Below are 9,170 nucleotides of genomic sequence, written 5' to 3' on the forward strand. Positions count from 1 at the left end.
AGAGAAGAGAAAGACACAAAACAATTTATCCTTGTTTCTTCCATAGTCCGAAAGTAGTCCAGTCCCCTTGTCACTTACAGGATATTTTTCACTATAATCACACAAGATTACAATTTCTCAAGCACACAAGCAAGAGACTTCCAATTTTCAATGACACAAGCAAGAGACTTCTAACAAACGAAGATTACAATGAAAATTATTTGGATTTAACACTTGATATACATTAAGAGGTGTTCGTAAAATACAACACAGTTCAGACTCTAAAACTTAAGAATTTCTAAGATGTGAAAGTTATTAATATATTATTAGTGTTTAATGCATATAGATTTTGACGGAGTAATGACACTTTGAAAATGTTGCAGTCTTGTAATTTCTTCAAGTCTTCAATCCTTTATATAGAGGTTGAAAAGAGACGTTGAAGAGTGCCAACGCATCATTAGAGTCGTTAGAGAAGATTGATCAAACATCATTGATTTGTTGCTTGATTTGGTTAATGTCCTATGAAGAAATGAATTTGAAACCTTTCCTTGATAAGGAATTAACCGTTCTTTTCCCATAGATATACGGTTTTAGCTTCGTACAAATCCACATGAGAATATTGGAGGTAGTGGTCATACTATTATCCTTCATTTTCCTTGATTGATAATGACATCCATTGACTCTCTGAAACTTCAGAACATCTATAGCTACGTCTTGCAGAGACTTCTGCACCTTTGATCTTCAACTATCCAGAATTTGTATAAGGAAGAAAAAGGGAAATTAGGTTTTGAATTCTACCTATGAATTTAACTGAATGAAATATTAAAATTCGAAAATGGGGTAATAATTTCAAGCAATGAACAAATTTAAGGAATACGAACCTGAATGTAGTGAAGCTCAAAAGGAGAAGAGGAGTTCCTGTGAGGATGTGGGTGCGGCGGATAGCAAGTAAGCAGAATCAAATGAAATTCTTTTCCAATCTATAGAACTATAGGAATTCTCTTCTTTAATATAAATATTACACCAACATGGCCGGGACTTTCAATTTGATTTGGTTTGATTTTTCAGATTCATCAGTTTTTTCCGAACAGCTTCGCTTACACTCTACATTAAATTATGTGTTTATGTGCATACATTGACATTAATGAACCACTACAGAGGTGTACCACCACCATCAGACATTAGAGATGCAGCAGCAGCTGCAGCCGTAGGAACAACACCAGTTGAAACGCCTGGTTTGGACAGATGGAGAAGCCTGAGAAATTGACACCGAAAAATTGCATATGTCAGTGATGAAATCCAATATGAAGGAACAAACCAAAAACAAGATTCGCCACTACAGACTTGAAAAGTGTGGACAGTCCGCTAAAAGTGATAACCGGTAACCAATTCTAACAAAACAAATGAACCATCAATATGAAATTCTTCACTTAGTCCCTGAAGTATATGAAAAGCCATCATGTTAGTTCCCAACATCTTAATAGAAGGGAATAGGTGACGGATTTCATATATTTCGGGACTACTTATAACCTTTGTATACTTTGAGACTAAATTGGAGAGAGTGATTGTTTTAGGAACTAAATTGATGGTTATTCTCAAGGTGAGTAAATGATTTGCAGTATGGATCGAGAAATGTACAAATGAGAAGAAAATATAAGATTCTTACGGGGCAAGGTATTCACAAAAGGATTGCACAGCAGCAGCAACTTCAGCATAGTTTTCATCAGAAGCAGGCGTTGTTACTTCAACCATCTGTATGCCAAGTGTTACTGGCACGACCTCGTCAGTCGCATGCAGCTTCAGCATTTTATTGACTGATGAAACCCTCACAGTGATTTGTGCCCCCTATTGAATTTGAAGGAAAACCCCACCCTCAACAGCTCATGGTCTAACTTGTACCCCAGTGTATAGAACATACGAAGCACATTCTTGCTCACTTTGCTTTCCACCATTATTGTCCTAACCAGAACTGAAATTCGGTCAGCCCCAGCACCTCTCATTGCACCACCTACATGTCTAACAAGTCATCAAGCACATGTTAAATGCATATATGGATATAGAAAAAGTTTCAACAAGTGATCGACCTGAAGTTGCGTTGATTACCATGAGGGTTTAGTTTGCTCTAGATCACATAAAAGTCGAACCTCTGAGGATACTAGGCCTATTGTGAAAAGGAGTAAAATTATGATCAACTTGACAAAAGGCCTGAACATGAAATACTCTTTTCAAAACTGGACATAAACAATTTGCTCAAGCAAACTAGACAGACATTGGGAATTATTGAAGATTTGGAACTCCATCTAAGAAAGACGCCATAAAGAATAAACCTACATATTGGAAAACCATAAATTTCTTCCATGTCATACCACAGAAAGAGTAAACAAGTAACCCTGACATACAAAACTGTGAAAGTAATCAAACCAGTTCCTCTATTAGAAAGCCAAATCGGTTATGAAATATAATTGTTTTCTCTTTTTTCAATCCAGTTATCTCACAAGCACTCTTAGGGACTTGCTTTCTTTTAAAATTTGGGGTGGGTTAACTCAACCCATACAAAACAGGCTTGTATGGTGATCCATCACTTATAAATACACTTTCAGACTTGATCTCATCTCAGACATGTTGTGCAACTAAAGCCATTATTTTAGAAAATTACTCTTCTCACTTGTAGAATTGCTCATTCCCTTATATCAGCGGCAGTTAACTGTCACTCGGCATTTTTCAGCGGCAATGACACTTTTAAGATCAGTTCAATCACTTTTTAAGTCGGTTCAACCAATCTTAAATGTGTCAGCGGCAGTTAACTGCCGCTCCGCTGATATAACGGAATGAGCAATTCCATAAGTGAGAAGAGTAATTTTCATTATTTTATTGACGTTTGTTTCTCTTCTTCGTCGTGCGATTTATTTTTCTTTATTTATCTCAAAAGAAAGATCCTGTTTTTTTTTCTGTATCAAACTACTTCCATACAAAAATAATAATGATCTACGAAATGTTGGTGGCCAGTAGCTGAATGACATAATGGAAAAAAACACTAACCAAGATGTGGACCATTCTAGAGGCATAATTCATGGATTCTCAATCGTTCTCTCTGAACACCGCATGGCCCTTGAAGAAGAATCTCAAGAGCCTCGACGTGCTGTAAAAGAAAACAAAATATCAACCATCAAAGTTGTCTTGAATAGAGTCCTACATTCATAGGTGTTTACTCGACATGCTAATGAAATGTAACATTATTACATCTTAATAATGTTAAAGCAGGATTCATGGATACATTGAGCAAGAAAAAGATTAGTTTATTCTTTACATTCAATAAAATGTGTAATCTACTGTGCTCCAATAAGTGCAACAGAAAATTAGTAAATGCAGCTGCGGGTGATAGTAGCCATGAGACAGAAACTATCTTACAAGCAGAAGTTCCAAATCAAAACAAAATTATAGGATAATATACCATCATCTTCATATATACTGAGGCTACTCTACACAGCAGCAACAGTGTGAAAAAGCATTAAACACTTTCACATCCGAGAAGATCAAGTTATTTTTCAAATAAAGGCAACAACCAACTATGGTCCATTCAAAGGGAAAAACACATATAGTACAACAAGGAGAAAGATGACTTGAACAAAAGGTGTACCCACATATGTTTTTATAGAGATACCAAACAACAATCTTATTTGAATAATTTAGAAATGGCTATTTTGGAAAGGTAATGTTTGAATCCTTGGTAAGAAAAATCGAACATTTGTGTATGTTAAATCTATCTTCTAATATTTGAAGAGCTTATTATGAATTCCACATGTTACATTTGAATATTTCAATGAAATAACAGAAAATTTTCAAATACCGCCTTCTGATTTTATAACCGTTGCTAGAGCTTAAAGCAGGTCATTGTTTGCATACCACATTATGATATTTAGAAAATTGAATACTTGGTTCAGTGAGATGCCTCCCAATACTAGATGTGAGCTTCAGATAAGTTGAAACTTTTACTTTTAAATGATCAACCTTCCATTAGAAAAAGATGATAAAAATACTATAACTTTGTACACGTGGCAACCTGAAATTTAGTGAATTTTATAACCTGATATGCATTGTATACTTGAGAATAAGAATTTTATGCAATAAATGTTTTCTGAAAAATAGAGTTAGAGAAGCTCACCAATAGCAAGCCTGGGACGAAACTTCCCGTTTTGTGAAATCTACTAGTTCGTTCCTATGGTTTGCAATGACTATTGGGGGATGTCTTCACAATAATCTTTTATGTGACGAAAATCTTTTATGACATCAAGCAACAAATGCATATCATATCCTAAGATTTCCAAGGAAAAAGACATGGGCAACCATCAACGAAATCGATACGGTTTAAGGTAGCTTTGGAAGTTAATGTGTTAAGAGTCAAGAACGAGCCAAGATCAAAAGTATAGAAGTTCCGGCATTTAGAAGGAAAGTCACAGATGTTTATGCATGAGGTATGAAGTAAGAAGTTAAAGCGGTGCAAAGTTATGAGAAATCACAAGGTTCTCGGATTTTGTGGAATTATGACGTATCTCTCGAACCTATGTTTTGCTTAATAGACTTGCTAAGGCTCGATATGATGTTGAGTTATAAAGTTTAAAAGAATTTTAGAAAGCATTTACGCGTATGGTGATTGAAGTTGATATTTTGGAAATTCACAAGAGATTTTCTAGGAACCGGTTTGCCACAACACTCGTAGAGCGGGCTAGACTTATCAGAGTCTAGGTTTGATGGCACGTATGTGTTATCAACTCGTTCTATGAATTTAGAGCAACGGCTGGGGCCTAAACTCAATATATATATATAGAAGAAAATTATCAACGCCAATGACCCGTGTGCTAGTTTACGAAGTTTTCTTTAAAAAGAAAAAAATCAACGAGCAAGCATTGGTATGATTAAGAAAAATATAGTATACGAGAATGTGAAGGTACTAGGTTAGATGTGCAAGAAAGATATGTTCAAGTGCTATATGAGTTTGTTAAAGGAATTTGAGTTTGCTTGGGACCAAGACCAAGTATGATATGTATACCTCAGCAGGTAGATCTAACTAGCAAGAACGTAAGGTTACCCCCAAGTCAAGTAATATGAGCATAAGATAAGTTATCCTGAGTTTTGATCCTACAAGGCAGTGGTAAGGACAAAGTGTAAGTTTGTGACATATGTTCCAACATGGAAGATCTTGAGAATAGTTCAAGAAGTTAGTATTCAAGTGATAAGTAGGGATGCGAAGTCTAAATCGCTCTAATGGATTAGAGTAATGGTTTAAGCCAACTGGTGGGAATCAGAGTAGCGCCATGGAAACTAATCGTTAATCACGAAACATGGAATTTTAGTATGAAAGAATTTTTGGTTGGTTACACAAGTTTAACAAGAATGTATCCTAAGACAAGAGTTGCCAGATTTGAATTGGTGAGGATGCATGATGATGATGATGATGATATTGGAAAACATGTAAGAAATCAGAAAGTTTTCTCATAAGATTCAAAGTAAAGATCGAAACATCAAGAATGATGACAGGTTTCCAGAAAAGGGTATTAACGCTCAAGCGATAACCGTATGAGATGATGTGAATAATCAAGTTTAGTGTTCCGAAGAAGAGGAACAAGTTAAGGATAAGAGGTCCAAGGATTTCCTAAGGATATGTAAGCGGTATTGCGAGTATGCATATCGGTTAAAAAAAAGGAAGAACCCATCCTCGAAGTTAAGCATGTTATCATGAGAGAGAAGCAACTTTTGAGTGATGTGTAATGAGATTCATACTCTTGTATGCAATACTTGTTGAGTGAAAACGATACTTGTTAAGCATGTCAAACCATGATTTTATAACTTTTAAAGCTATGATTGGTATTATGGAACTTGGGAACGATGTTTATTTTTGAACTCATGGAATTATACATTTTCGAAACTGATGAGATACGCCGTAAGTAAACTCACTTAAGACGTACAAACTTCAGGACCAACTTATCGTGGACAAGTTTGGGGCGAGTTGTAAAATCTTTTCCAAAATATAGAAACTCGTCCGGTGGTTCTGTGGTACAATTACAACTTCAGTTTTGGAAATGATAAAATCTTTTTAGTCATGTATTTATATGTTCCAAGAACCCGAATACCAGAGCTTAGGAAATATCATGAATGCATGAAAAGATGTTTTAAAGTTACAAGTAAGCACTGCAGGGAAAACCTGGTTTCCGTAGGATCCCAGTTAAAAGGCAAATCCTGAGTGTTCATGTTTATGATAAGATACCTTTATGAATGGTTTATGTTAAGCGGGTAAGGTACGAGTCCAAGACGATAAGTTTATGTGCAGCAAGGTAAGTTCCTAATCATGATATACTAAGATAACTCTAAGTTTGAGTGATATTAAGATCAAGAAGGCTATGTTCAGTTGCATGTGAGTTAAGAAACAAGATGAGGACATGATACGATGAACCCTTTGAATATGTATGAATAGAAAATGTATGGCTCAGACCAAAGATGGTAAGTTTTGTCATGATGATTGGTAGTCGATCTCTAAATTTCGAGGACGAAATTTCTTTAAGGGGGTAGAATGTAATATCCCGCCTGTCAGCATCGGTATATTACCCGTGATCGTGCCAGAGGAATTAAATTCATGGAAAGGTAAGTTAACGGATAATATTTTATGAGGTGTCAGCTTATTACAGATTAAGTACCAGAGTTGGATTTAAACGCTAGAGGCAAGGGTAATTTGGTAATTGCACGATTATAAGATATTTATATGATTTTGGCCAAGGAATATCCCATTATTCCTTATCCTTTCTCTCTCTTAAGTGTTGGCAAGACATTCTCCTCCTTCCCTCTCATCTCTCACGCCACTCTCTTAACCTCTTCGCCAATCTTTCATGAAACTTCATCCTCCCATGGTAAGATTTCACTCTATGTTCCCTTATGATTTCTTAAGCTTAAGGAAGTGTGCATTTGGTTGGATTTCTCTATTTCTCCTTTCCTTCATGAAGCTAGGGTTTGTTGTTAGTAAAGAGGAAGCTTGAGTTTGAGTATGTTATGGTTTCACCTTGATTAATGAAGAGACATGAAGCTTGGAATGGAATGATATCACTATTCTTCTTCATCTAGAGATTCTTTTGAGATTAGGGTTTTGGTGTAGAAGCTTTGATTTGGAGTAAAACTTAAAGATTGATGATCAACAAGGATCGTGATGCCATAGTTTGCAAGAAAGAACATCAAGATGACTTGGTTTGAGCAAAGGAAGCAAGAGGATCAAAACTAGGGTTTTGGCTTACTTGGGCTAGAAACTTGATGATGCTTCAAGAACTTGTTTAGGTGAGTTCCATAGATAGAATTCCTTTCCTTTGGGATTGTGTTTATGTCATGTAGAATAACATGGAAAATTCTAGGGTTTATGTAAGATAATAGTTGCCCTTTTCTTGCCATGCTTACTAAATGTGTTAATACTTGCCATATGAATGTTTTACAAGTATTTTATGATCCCACATGTTCTAATATGTTTAGAGACACTTGGTTTGAGGTTTTTGGGTCAAAAATACCAATTTTGCAGGTGCTGGATGATGAAAGTTTTAGAATTTAGCCATAGATCACTAGATACAAATTATAGCATATCATCAATAACAAAAAAGGAACAAGAGACTGTGTACCTTTGAATTAGGTTGATGAAGGATAACCGTAGACAACGCCGACAACGATGAGAGGGGTAACTACCCTCATTCCGTCTAGCTCTAGGTTTTCACCAATATTCAGAATAATTAACCGTCTAATGGGATGACATTTAAATAGCTAAACGGCTGAGGGCAGGGACCTCTCATTGGGCTTATCTAAATGGTCCAACCCATCACGGTCCATTTAGTTACAAAAGCCCAATCACTCAAATTCATCATATAATTAGTGCTTAACACAATAGACCATAATTTATATTATGACACCGAATTATAATAATTGATTATTGTCAATCCATAATTGATTAATTAAATAATTAATCCAACAATCTCCCACTTGGATGACAATACTCAATTACTGAAAGAATAAAAAATTCACTTGTCATAAAGAATTTAAAATTTAAAATTACATGTATGGTCAAAACACTAATCATTCAAAAGAGAGGTAAGCTTTAATGCTGCAGAAATTGAATCCGATAGGGAAAACAAATCATACAGATCAAAGACTCACTTTTCTAACAAATGATGAATTTATAGTGACACGTTTGAATTAAAAAAGAATATGTCACTAAAGAATAGCCCAAACATTTTAAAAAAATGCTGTAACAAACTCCCACTAACCCAAAATAACATAGACTTAATCAAATCATTATGAGTTACAATACTCATATATATAAGTCTGTGGTTAGTGGTTCTGCCAATGAGTTTTCAATATTACAGAAGTCATATATCCACATAGGTACACGAATAGTAATTACTTATAGGGATAGCCTATTAAGAGAGTGTAATTACATATAGTCAAAATCAATAAATGTTCTACGACATTCAATTAATCCAAGTTTTATAAAAAAACGTGACTATGAAAATCCATAAAAGCAAAATAGGAAATTCAATAATCCCCAAATTGGATTAACATAGACACTTAGTTTAAAGAAAAAAAATGTGGATTAATGTGGCCACTAGAATGTCAATAACAAAAGAACATGTATGATTATCTCAAATTATAAGTACCACAAGAACACAATATCATACTCGATAGGAGTATTGATATTATACATTGTACTTACTATTTATGACCTCATAAAATGTGGAATGTTGGTAAAACAGAAGCACAATATATATTTGCATGCCAAGAAGTTATCGTGCATATTCCAATAAAATTGACTTAAGCATCCAATTATGATGCTCATTGAGATCGATAGAATTTTAACATATATCTCAATATAATAAAATGAGACTAAAGTTTAAAGTCTCTTAAGCTATGCCATATTTTATAGTGTGCACAAGACTATATGGCGATAACGACAATAATATTGTGTACACATTTCTCTTGATCTCACATATATATATAAACAAGAGTGAGATTTCTCATTTGAGCTCATAATATATAATATTGTGTACACACTCCCACTGATCCCACATATATATAAACAAGAGTAAGTGGGATTCTCATTAGTGATCACTGATACAAAATATTATAATAATGTAATATTCAACAGTGGGATACTCAATTACTAGTGCAAG

The 9,170-nt window shown here is 34.8% G+C and overlaps 1 protein-coding gene and 1 pseudogene across 2 annotated transcripts in view; both read right to left on the reverse strand.

Moving 5' to 3' along the window:
• The window catches only part of LOC146945664 (mediator of RNA polymerase II transcription subunit 18-like), a 58,451-nt gene extending 57,522 nt beyond the window's left edge, over window positions 1-929 (reverse strand). The window contains exon 1 of the mRNA XM_085743970.1: window positions 861-929. The gene's annotated coding sequence lies outside the window, so the exon portion shown is untranslated. The remainder of the gene's footprint in view (window positions 1-860) is intronic.
• A 108-nt stretch (window positions 930-1,037) lies between these two features.
• LOC146945667 (mediator of RNA polymerase II transcription subunit 18 pseudogene) lies at window positions 1,038-2,600 on the reverse strand (annotated as a pseudogene). Its single transcript, XR_015028045.1, has 3 exons — window positions 2,572-2,600; window positions 1,646-1,995; window positions 1,038-1,234 (listed from the first exon to the last, which is right to left on the reverse strand). The product of XR_015028045.1 is annotated as a mediator of RNA polymerase II transcription subunit 18 pseudogene (transcript).
• Window positions 2,601-9,170: the final 6,570 nt, after the last annotated feature.

Source organism: Medicago sativa, chromosome 2 (genome assembly GCF_051527215.1).
Source record: "Medicago sativa cultivar Bolivia chromosome 2, Bolivia_mono, whole genome shotgun sequence".
Lineage (NCBI taxonomy): Eukaryota > Viridiplantae > Streptophyta > Magnoliopsida > Fabales > Fabaceae > Medicago > Medicago sativa.